Source organism: Hibiscus syriacus, unplaced genomic scaffold (assembly GCF_006381635.1).
Source record: "Hibiscus syriacus cultivar Baekdansim isolate YM2019G1 unplaced genomic scaffold, ASM638163v2 tig00110864_pilon, whole genome shotgun sequence".
In the NCBI taxonomy this organism is placed as follows: Eukaryota; Viridiplantae; Streptophyta; class Magnoliopsida; order Malvales; family Malvaceae; genus Hibiscus; species Hibiscus syriacus.
In genome coordinates, this window is record NW_024062893.1 from 2,129,456 (window position 1) to 2,142,504 (window position 13,049).

The 13,049-nt window shown below is 29.9% G+C and overlaps 1 long non-coding RNA gene across 1 annotated transcript; it reads right to left on the reverse strand.

The window, feature by feature from the left end:
• Positions 1-1,270: 1,270 nt before the first annotated feature.
• On the reverse strand, positions 1,271-12,740 carry LOC120143801. Its single transcript, XR_005517975.1, has 3 exons — positions 12,604-12,740; positions 5,514-5,519; positions 1,271-1,280 (listed from the first exon to the last, which is right to left on the reverse strand). It is a non-coding gene; the product is annotated as an uncharacterized LOC120143801 (long non-coding RNA).
• Positions 12,741-13,049: the final 309 nt, after the last annotated feature.

The window sequence follows — 13,049 nt, forward strand, 5'->3', positions numbered from 1 at the left end:
CCATAAAATAAAGAAAATTATTGAATAAAAAACATTTATGCGAAAAATCCTCGAAAATATACCTTCCCTTTTATTTGGTAGATATTTTCATAGATTTCCCTCATAATGAAAATTTCCAATTAAATATTTTATAAATCAAAATGAAATATATATAAAAAAGATGGAATCAATAATACCAATGTGCACCTAAATACGTGACTAAAATATAAACATGAAAAAAATGAGAGCTAATAACAAAAATATCAAATTTCACATATAGCAACATCAAGGACTAAAACATAATGAAATATAAATTGTATACCCTATTATGTAATAATTACAGGAATTAAAACTTAATGTGGTCAACCCAGTAAGGACTAAACGGGAAATAAAAGCAAAGTTAACACAAAGTTAAAATCAGTGGCCAAAATGCATACATAGCCAAAGTACAGGGATTACAAACATAAATATAACATGCATTTCCTTTACACAATAACTAGTGACTAAAATGAACAAAAAATAAAATATATTGCATGTGTATAAATAAACTAAAGTAGGATGGCTCATGAACAAATATAAACACAAAAATATTTAAAAGCAAATAAGGACTAAATTACAACAAAAATATTTAAAAGCAAATAAGGACTAAATTACAACAAAAATAAAATAAGAGTTAAAAATGGAATGATGAATTTTTATTACAACGACCAGATTACAAACATTACAAAAGACTGAGGGACCTAAAATGTAATTATCCCCTAAAAAATAAGAAACAAGGAAGAAGATTACAAAGCTGTAGGACCTATGTTGTTATTTACCCATTTATCAAAACATGTTGACACCCTCCCCATCGAAATGGTGTCGTTTCACCCAAGGTATATATAGCAAACCCAAGGCCAAAATTTGGCCAACTCCTCTCATTTGCCCAGTTCCTTAAACCAAATGAAGAGAGAATTTAAAAACTCTCTCAAAAATCCTATCAGAGAAGCTTAGGGGCCGCCGTCTTGGTGGCTTTTCACGGCGGCTTATGGTGGCCCACGGTGGCAGGAGGGACCCAAACTTCCCCAAACGTTTCCCCTCCTTGGCCTCAACCCAAAAATCAAGTCTAAATCCCCTAAAGCACAACCCTTCAAACACCCCAAAACAAAACTAACCGATCACCTCAAAACTAAAAACGAAAATCACCCCAAGGTAAGAAATTTACCTTCGATAACGGGTATTAAAGCACTGGTGAGGCGATGATGGTGGTTGATGTACCAAAGGTAAGGGTTTTTTCTTTATTTTTCAGTTTTATTTTATCTCTCGATTTTTCTCTTTTTGGTTGCTCTAAGATTTCCTCTGTTTTTTCTCTCTCTTCAAATCCCCCTCAAAATGGTTGTTGTGTGTGTGATTTAATCTTTTCTTTTGGGTGAGATGATAAAGTCTAGTGAGTAGGGTTCGATTTTTCTCTGATTTTAGGAGAAATCTCTGATTTTTAAGATATAGGGCATTTTTTAATTTGGGGTTTTGATTTGGTTCACTATTTCTCTGACTTGATGACTGTTTGATGCAGGTCTGGTCACTGTTAGGTCGGATTACTAACGACGGTAGGTCAGGATGGCTCAGCGGCAGCTGACGCGCGCGGGGAGATGGTCGGTGAAGCGCACGAGCTGGTGGGGAGTCGAATAACCACTAGCGGCAACTACTATTGCTATAAATGAAACTCTAATATTTAGGGTTACTGATTAGGCCAATTTGGGTCGGTTTATTTAACCCTCTTGGGTCGAGTCTTGTACTACTAGGTTGCCTTGTATTTATGTTGGGGTGCTGGGTCACTAATTGGGTTTCGGTGAAGCCTTCAAAATGTAATAAAATAGTAATAATAATAATAATAATAAAAAAATGAGAACCAGACAAAAATGAGTGTCTACAGCAAGGTTCTTGGCTTTATCTCGACCCTTATTTGATGTCATAGAGGATATAAGGGCAGCGAATAGACAAGACCCGTAGATAAGTGAAATTAGAAGATGAGTAACAGAGAGCGTTGATGTTGATCCTAGATACTTTGACCATGAAGGGATAATCTTGATCCAAGGATGAATTATGGTTCCAAGGAAACGGCTTTACATTCGATGTTACTGAGGGAGTTTCATAGTTCAACTGTAGGAGGGCATGTAGGAGTCAACCGTATATTTCAGCAGTTGAGTGGAAATTTTTATTGGGCTAGTATGCGAAAAGATGTCCAACAATTAGTTAATGAATTCCAAATTTGTCAGCGAATTAAAAGTGACAAATTAGCACCAACAATCGGTTCAGCTGATTGTACCACCGAATGGCTGAACCAGACAGACTTTCCTGGAAGCAATGAATCAAGAGTTGACCATTTCCTACATATAATGTCATCTTCCGACAGAACATGGTAATTTGAGCTGAAGGGCAACTGTTCCCATCAAATTTCTCAAACTTGGGGACTTTGAATTTTGGTGGAAGCACCAAATCTAGGACTAGGCTTAGTTCCAAGGCATCGACTCCATAGTAATCATGGCCCCCCTTAACCACCTACATTTGGTGTTCTAGCAGCTTGATTTTTTTATTCCATATTCTTTTTCTTATCTTCTTTATCAAAATACGGTATATGATAATCACTTGATTATTCTCATGGTTGGATATAGAAGTCTGTACTTTTATAGCAGATGAGGCCTTTGTTTTTGCAGAGGATGAGTCCCCTTGAAGTCCTGGTAAGATTCCAGGTGGAACAACCATTTGCGAAGTAGGTGGCATAGTTACCCCTTCAGATGTCCCTGCCCCAGGTGCACTTTCCTGATTCAGACCAGATAACTTGGCAATAATTTGATCAACCAAAGACTCTTTGCTTTTGGGGATCGAGTCCAAAATGTTTTGGTTATTGTGCCTTATTTTCTCTTCTAGCTCTTTTTGTAATCTTGGCATGTTCTATTCGAGTTGAGCTATCTTTGCTTCCATTTTCTTCTTCTTTGAATGGGTGTTATGAGGATAATGTGTGTCCAATGCTTGGGGTGGTATGTCCAGTGTTTGTTCCTTTTGATGAGACATTTTCTGTTATTTTCAAGAAAAAAATAACAAAATGCAAAAATATTTATAAATGCATGATGCATGAAATGTTCGAGGCATTGATCCAAAAACACGTATGTTATTATAAATAATCTTTATTGGGACAAAAGTGTCATTTCTTAAGAGACAAAAACATCTTAAAGGTACATTCTGACTAAGTCTTTTAGATCCCGAATAGTTTCTAACAGGTTGACTAGTCTTCTGCCTTCGTCTGTCACCGGTTGAATACTCTGTCGAACCACTCTGACTTCTCTGGCTAAATCGTACAAGTATCAAGCTATTTTTTTAATTGTTCCAAGAAGTCTCGAATGATTACATCTCTGGCTTTCACTCTCTACTGAGCCTGCTCCCAACGAAAACACCATTAGAAACCTCCATCGAAGGGAACTATCTTAAGCTCACTTGCTTGTTTCTTGAACCCGTCCACAATGGCCTCAAACTCAGCTATGGTTTTGCCATCCTGTTATTGCTATTTTTAAAGAGACTTCTCCAGATCAGCTACCTTGGTCTTTAGACTTTTGTTCTGGTGCTGGTTGTCTAACAAACGTCTTTGGACAACCTTTAGTTGTTCTTTCAGGGTCTCTTTTTCATCTTGTCCTTCAATCTTCACTTTTCCAGTATTCAGAGGATATTTTCTTGATACCCCTTTCTCAACAGACTTCATTTTGTTCTTTTTTCTAATTTGTCTGCTCGATCCTCTTGAGTCTTTTCTGACCATAGCCGGAACTCTGTGTTTTTCACCTCTTGCATTACAACCCCTTTGTCCATTAATGAAAATTATTTATATTTAACGAACACATTTTTGTGGATCAACACCTCTTTTGAATGATGTAAATGATAAAAATAAAATAAAATAAAAAGGAAAAAAATAATAATCAGAATAATAATGAAAAAGAGTCCTACCCCACATACTTATTATTCCTACCCGGACATGATCTCTATCTCGCATGTTGATCTTGAACAAGCCCTAACCACATAAACTTCTAGTTCACATGCTCTGAACAAAATAAAGCAAGAAATATTCTTAAAACAACCTAGGCTTTGAAACGAAGTTTTGGGGTAGGCTTTAATTCTCTATAGTCTCCCAATTTAAGTTCTAAAGAAGGTACCTGTGTTCTCGTTGTTGGTGCCCTCTTGGACTTGTCAGACCCTTTGTCCTAAGCCCATTACAAGCTTATGTGGACCAAGTTAAACTCGAGAGGACACATTCCATTATGTCTATACGAAGAATAAATTCACACGAAGACATAAGGTATATGAATCTCGAAGGTTACTTGCTAGGCCTATACGGAGAATAAATTTCCATGAAGGCGACACTTTCACCTCCACTTAAGAAAAGGTTTGGAGCTCGGGAATAAAGCTAGAGATGATTTTTTTTAAATCTGAAATCATTGAAAAACGTTAGTACAACTATTTATTTGAAAAATAATCAAAGATAAACAATAAGTATAGAATAAATAAATTAAAATTTAAACTTATTATTTTCGCTTAAAAAGACAACCAAAAATTAATTCTGACCTGACTCACTTACTTGTCTCCAGCAAAGTCGCCAATCTGTCGCAACCGTCTTTCGGGTGGGCCCGGAATGGGGCTTCAACTAAAATAGAACATGTTAGAGTCACCACCGATCATTTAAAAAATATTTAGGTTGATCGGACACCATCTTACCTAATCTGCATTTTTACCATAAATATGTCAGATTCGGGAGTCGGTTACAATCAAGAATGGATTAGCACCCTTGAACTGCCATTTCGGTACCATTTTAATTTATCGGTTGCCTTAATTGCAAAAAATAAAATTTAAATTTAAAGATTCGATTCAAATTACTCACCTTTGATTGGTTAAAGTTGTCCCTAAAAAGTCAAAATAAATATTAAATGGTGAAATATATATATATATATATATATATATATATAATAATAATAATAATAAAAAGTTAAATAGAACAATGTTAAAAGCAAAAAAGAAAAGAGAGAAAAAATATAAAAATAAAATAAGAAAAATATTAAAATTAAAAAAATGAAAGATGAAAAAAACGTTAAATTTTGAAAGAATAAAGAAAATGGGAAAAATGTTAAGAGAAAGGAAAAAATGTTAATAAAAATACAAAATTGAAAAATAAATAAATAGATAGATAAAAAAAATTAAAGGATCAAATTGAGCTAAATTGAAATTTAGGGATCTAATTAATACTTAAAATGAGCTACCAAAAAACAAAAGGTTAGGGGGACTAAATAGTAAAATATAATAAATATAATGATGGATTAAATTGAATTAATTGAAAATTCAGAGACAAAATTGCAACAAGTGACCAAAATGAATTACGCATCAAAAGTATAGGGACTATGTAAATAATTTAAGAATATCCTAATTACAACCTAGTCCCTCAGTTATAAATACCCCTAAAACTAAAAAAATAACATTTTCAACCAAAACCCAAAAAAAACTCTCAACCTCCCAAATACTCTCCCCTCTCCTCATCCAACCCCGATGGCTCGCCACTGTCCGGTGTCCATCGACCGCGGCTCTCTGCTGCTTTGGAGACCGGGAAAAAAAATTCCCCAAAACGTTCATCTCGACTCCCTCAATACCAATCTGAAACACGATTGCCCAAAAAGGTACTACACCGGCGTAGATCTACGAAGAAACGTTCTAATTTTTACCTTTTTTGGGGGGGAACATTTCATTTTCCGATGCCTTTGTCTCTCCGACGATACTCCTATGTGCCTCCGAATGGTCGTGATGTAACAAAGCTTCGAGCTTTGTTTTTTTTACTCTTGATTTGGACTATTTTTCTTTATTTTTGCTTTTGCTTTTGCTTTGGCTCGGTTTCTGTGTTGGTATTTTATGGTATTTTGCACTTTGGTATTTTGCTGCTTGATTTTTTCTTGGGCTCTTATTGTTCGGTTTCTTTCAGATCGTTGTCGTTCCCTTTTTTAGCCTCCCCGGTGAAACATTTATAGTCCCCAGTCGGGGTTGTACTTCGTTTGCTTCGAGGTTTGTTTGCCCCCGTTTCCCGATTAAATCAAGATGGCTGATGTTGTTGCTGAAAACTCGGGATGGTGCGGTCTTGGGATGCCCCTATTCGAACGCCGAGAATCTCAGTCGGTGCGTTTTAGGATGTTTGTAACCTTTTGGGGTTTGACTACTATGCAATGCTAATGCTTAGGTTTCATAAACCCTAATATGTTGGGCTAGTTCAGGCCCATTTTCCTCCAAACTGGGCTTGCTTTGCTGGGTCAGGCTGGCATGGCTCGGTTAGGCTTCATTGGATTGTTTGGACTTAGTGGACCCTAAAAAAGAAAAAATAACAAAAGAAATGAAAAAGAAATAAATAAAATGAAAATGAAAATTACATATTATATATATTTAAAAATGTTTTCAAAATCATATATTATATATATTTTCGAAAATGTTTTCTAAATTATATATTATATATATTTTTCAGAACTTTTTCAAAATGTTTTCAAAAATGTTTTTCAAAACTATATATTATATATGTTTTCAAAAATTTGTTTTCAAAACTATATAATATATATATATTCAAAACTATATAATATATATATTTTCAAAAATTATTTTCAAAACTATATAATTTATATATATATTCAAAAATTGTTTTCAAAACTATATATATTTTTTTCAAAAATTGTTTTTTTAAAGTATATATTATAAAAAATCATTTTCTAAAAACTATATATTATATTTTTTTTCAAAAATATTTTCAAAAACTATACTATATTAATATATATATATATACTAAATAAGCCCTGGACGAAAATGGGTGTTTACAATATGTATAAACTATAATACTTTATAGTTTATATATGAACTATTGAACTATATATAAACTACATAGTTTATTAATATAAATTATATAGTTTATATATAAATTATATATGAATTACATATAAACTATACAATTTATATTTATATAATATGTATAATTATAAATTATATATACTATGCATAAAATATATAGTTTATTAATATAAACTATATAGTTTATATATATACATATAGTATATATGGTTAAGGTTTAGGGTTAATTTATGGAATTATATATAAACTATATAGTTTATAGATAGTAGTATTTAAACTATATATAAACAATATATACTAACTTATACTATATGTAAACTATATATACTATATAGTTTACATATAAACTATATATATAAACTATGTAAACTATATAGTTTACATATGAACTATATATATAAACTATGTAAACTATATAGTTTACATATGAACTATATATATAGTTTATTAGTGAATTATATAAACTATTTATATAATATATTATATATATATATATAAACTATAGTTTATATTTATATACTACATACTATAGTTGATATTTATATACTATATATTATATATATAAACTATATATATTGTATAGTATAATTTACATATGAACTAAATATAAAAACTATATAAACTATAGTTTATATATAAACTATATACTATAGTTTATATTTATATATAATCTATATAAACTATATAGTTTATATATGAACTATAATTTACATATGAACTATATATAAACTAGAGTTAAACTATATAGTTTATATATGAATTATAGTTTACATATAAACTATAGTTGATATTTACATATGAACTATAGTTTACATATGAACTATACATATAGTTTATTAGTGAACTATATAAACTATTTATATAGTATATACTGTATATATAAACTATAGTTTATATTTATATACTATATTATATATATATATATATATATATATATACTATATATACTATATAGTATTATTTATGTAGTATTCAAGTGTGATAAAATTAACTTATTCATTTATAAATTTTTTGTTTTAGTATTTGTTATGTTATTCAAGTTTCAAATCTTGAATAAGTTCATCATTTCAACTAATATATATTTATTTTAAAATTTTAAGTTAAGTTATACTTAAATTATTAATCAATTTTCACATTTTAACTCAATTTATATAATCTAATAAAATCATGTTCAATAAGAAAATATCTAAATTTAATTTAATGATTATAAATAAAATTTATAATATAAGAATTATAAATAATATAAAGAATTGGAATTAATATAAAACCAAATTTATAATATACAAATTATAATTAATATAAAAACTAAATTTCAAAAAGTAATCATATTAATTTAATTATCAAAAGTTTATTATAAATTTAAAATAACATAATTATATAATTATATTAATTGTAACTTATTACTTATAAGTTAGGTAAATATCATATCAATTCAACAACATGTCAGATCATTTATAGGTTGAGTCAATTACAGGTCAGGTTGAAAACAGGCTGGGTAATACCAGTTATTTACCAGGTCAATCTCGGGTTCGGGTTCATATCAGACGGATGCAGTTCGGGCACGGGTATCATATTCTCGGTTCAATTCGGGTTTAGGTCGTTCTCAGGTCGGGTTCAAATCCACAATTTCCAGTCCAACTCAGGTTCAGGTCAACACCAGTTCCGACTCAAGTCAGTTTTGGATCGCTACAGTTCAGGTCAAAAACAGTTTTGACTCGAGTTAGTTTCAGTCTGTTTTACAGATCGAGTCATCTTTTTACACCCCTAGTTGTGGAAACTTGGTGGAAGCCAGAGGGAGGTGAATTACATAATTTACAAGGGTGAAAATACCTCTTTGATCCCTCACAGTTGGCCAATTTGGTCCTATCTTAAAAAATAAAAATTTAATTCTTGTGGATTTCAAAATTAATGACATCAATTTTATATTCCATTATTTAGTTGTGATCTTAAAATTTTAACAAACTAAATTTTCAATACTTGTAGAGCAGATAAATTATATGTTTGTATTTTTAGAATTCGGTAAAATTTACATATTGTGTAATGATTTATAACTATATTTATTGTTATATCAATTAAAATTACATCAAAAGTATAATAATAAATCAAATTAAATATATAAAAATGGATTAATGCATATTTTCATTATGAGCTTGACTTTTTGGATTCATTTGAAAGCTGTCCTATTCATTACTGTGTAAAATTTTATTAACCTATCAACCCTAACTGATCAGTAAATACCATTTTTCTTTGGAAATGAACCCTTATACTTGCCGGTTAAATAATGTGTTTAAGTTTAAAAAGCTAAATTATTTCTCAAACAAATGAATCTATATTACCATTCAGCTCTGGTATTAATTTATATTGAATTTAAACAACACAAAATTTGTGAAGGCAGCTTAATTAGCTATGTCAGTTGAGTAATAAAGAATAAAATATTAAGCCATCCAAGAAATTCACTGTGGTTGAATTTAAGGAGTTGTCCGGTAATAAAAATAAATATGTTTTTTCTAATAATTTAAATTTCAATAATATCATTTATAAGATATACGTAAATTTTATTTAAATTAAAAATAAAATATATTTTTCAACTCATATAAGATAGGATAACATGAGTATCTTTAATCGTCCAACAAATTAAAAGATCTCACCGATGATTTCAACAATAAAGTAATATAATATTTATAGTCAATTTTAGTAATTTTTTTGTTTGATAAAAAAACACTTGCCGAACCCCCATGTAAGGATAAACATTAGGATTAAGCTGTCTAATTTTAAAATTGAGAAGGATTCATGAACAATTTAAACAAACATAAAATGGAGTTAGAACTTAATGTATATAACTTCAAAAATGATAATAATCTAATAAATATTTAAACAAAAATGGATTAAAATTTAATACAGTTCATATATGACTTAAAAGAAGTAACAAAACCCAAAAATTTGGGGGACTCGGAACTTAATTTAATTAATTGTAAAACTAATAGTGCCCTAAAAGATAATTAAATCCTAAAAGATGAGGGCTCCCTGATCTATGCAGTTTCATCCCTATCTCTAGATTTTGAAAAAGAAAATACTCACGTGCCTTTAAATTTGAACAGAATCACATAAACTCCTTTAAGATATATATATGAATTAATTCTTTAGCAAAAACAGCATTATTATTGTTTAATGACATCTATCTATTTATCTATTATTGCTTCCCAAGATCATCCAATTAAAAGCAAAAAACGAGAAACAAACACTATAAAAAATAAGGTCTAACTACATGGTTCATCACTTATCTTTATGCTTTGTCCACTTTTACTCATTCATTTCAAAAAATAAAAAATAGAAAAACAATCATTTTCGTTTATATTTAATTAAGATGTGATTACTTTCATTTTCAATTTAATTAAGATGTGGTCACCACAAGTTAATTGTCGTTAACATATTATGTGACGTGGTATTTTGGTACAATAACACATTTAGTCCATGTTATTTATATATTCTCTCAATTTAGTCTTACTTTTAGTAAATTAAAATAAGTTTAATCATTCAATCGAATGATACCACGTGTCACTTGTCACCATTCGGTTGAAGGATTAAATTTATTTTAATTTAATATATTTATTTTCCACCAAAACTTTGAAAAATTAGTCCTCCAACCGAATGGTGACACGTGGTACTAGTGACACGTGACATCATTCGATTGGAGGATTAAATTTATTTTAATTTACTAAAAGTAAGACTAAATTGAGAGAATATATAAATAATAGGGACCAAATATGTGATTATGTCAAAAATATTTAACGACAGTTAACTCGTGATGACCACATATTAATTAAATAAAAACGAAAGTAACCATATATTATGTTTTTTTTAAATCAGTGAGGAAAAGTGGACAAAACACAAACATAAGTGATCAACCATGTAGTTAATCCAAAAAATAAATAGCATAAAGAGTAATCTCGTTCAGTTAATTTGATTACACATAATTTAAACATGCGCATTTAATAGTAGTCTAGTTCAACGTATGTACTAATTTATCAGAAAATGAATGTTTTCGGACTTATTTATTAATTATTTTATAACAAGGATTAGTTATTTAGAAGAAAAGTTTGGTGATAAAAAGAGATGAATTATAATTTTATATATTTTAATGTAAAAACTTAATAATTTGTCTATATATATATAAACTCGTGTTGTAACTTGTAAGTTAGGATGATCAAAATATTCCAATTTGGTTGGTACTTTGCATTCATATATCAAAGAATTTTATGATTTAAAAAATTCACAAAATTGTAATTTCAAAAAATATATTTATAATTTGAAAATTAAATTAAGAAGAAATTTCATAATTTTATACAAGAATTATGATCTTTTTATTTTTTTTAAATTATTATTTATAAAATTTTAAAAAAAACAAAATAAAATTTTAGTTGTAAATTGAATACTAATAAAGATATTATTTATTATTTTTACTATATTATGTCATTCCAATTAACAGAAATAACAATAAAATACTTATTTTATAACAAAAATAAAAATTGAACACTTATTTTATAACTTTTAATATTTAAAAATATTTTTTTTAAATAATAAGCAAATTTTTATCCGAAACGGAATCTAGATAACGGGAAAAGAGTCGTTGGTAAAGGTCAACAATGGCCGTCGATGTACACTAGGGGTTTGAATCACAATCACATTTCATTTCTTCCAACCATGCGGTCCACCCTCAACACCTTAGCATTTAACTAATCACCCCAACTAACATCTTCTGTTTTTTTCCAAATATAAATATATAATAGTTCTGTTTATTATATTGTATTTTACATTATTTTCCTGTTTATTCAACATGTGCTTGTTGATTTTTTATGGGTAAAGTACAAAAATGATCCTTTGACTACAAAGTGTTGTTTTATTAAATTCTTTGACTATCAAAAGTTACGAAATGGTCATGGACTATTCATTATGTTTCAAACCCGTCCTTTTCCATTAAAAAATTGAAGGTTGTCTAAGGTGGACGGTATCACGATGATTGAAATGTGATAGTCGCTTGAGATTCTGAGATCAGATTTTATCAAATCACACTCAACAATTTAACTTTCAGCTCAAAATACTGTCAATTGTTTAACAAAAAAAGACGAATTTGGAACATAATGAATAGTCGGGTGACCATTTTGTATTTTTTTATAGTCAAAGGACTCAACAAAGCGACATTCTATAGTCGAAGGACCATTTTGTAACTTTTAATAATCGAGAGACTTAATAAAGCGATACCCTATAGTTGGGACCATTCGTGTACTTCACCCTTTTTTATTTGTTATTTATGGGGGAAAAGGGTAGTTAACTACTTTCACAACAGGTAGTTTTCCTTTGGATTACTTGTTCTTTATTTACCTCTAGACTTTTAATTCAATATGAAATCAAAAAAAAAATGGCTGTCCCTTTTTTCCATATATATGGGGTAAGGGAGAGGTAAGATAGTAGGCTACCCCCAACACCAGGTTGAGAGCAGCTTCCGTAAGAGACCTCCGAATTATGAAATGCCCTCCGTGGGACTCGAAAGAAAAACTATAATAATTCTAATTCAAAGTAAACAAAATTCGAATATTCAAAAAACGGATGTAATATAATATATTTGACACTTTGTTTTTATTTGGCAACAAAAACACAATAAAAGGCATTGTTTTCAATTAGAAGCACAAGTATTTTGCTTTCGGCTAAAAATTGTCGTGCATATCCTATACTAACTTCTTTCATCATTTAACTATAGAGCTTGAGAAATGGAACCGATCGGGTCGTATGGAACCACATGGGCTGATCAATGGGACGACGGACCAGACCCCTACCCGACTCAACCTAGAAAGAGCGGCGCCGGAGGGGCTAAGGCTAAGGTTTCAAAGAAGGTCGGAGACGGTGTCGGGAAAACGAAATCGGTGGCAATAACGGGGATGAAGAAAGCTAAAGTAGGAGCCACTGCGGGTTTTAATTGGATCAAACAAAAGTACACCAAAACTAGCAAGAAATAACATCATCGTGATGGATGCTTGTCGGTGCGAAATATATATATATATATATATATTCGTACAAATCATGTTATGTACATCTCGTCTTCTTTCTGTATTCTTTATTTTGTATGTGTTGGATTCGCCCCATGATCTTCGTTTGCTTTAGAATTGTATTTGTTTTAGGGTTTT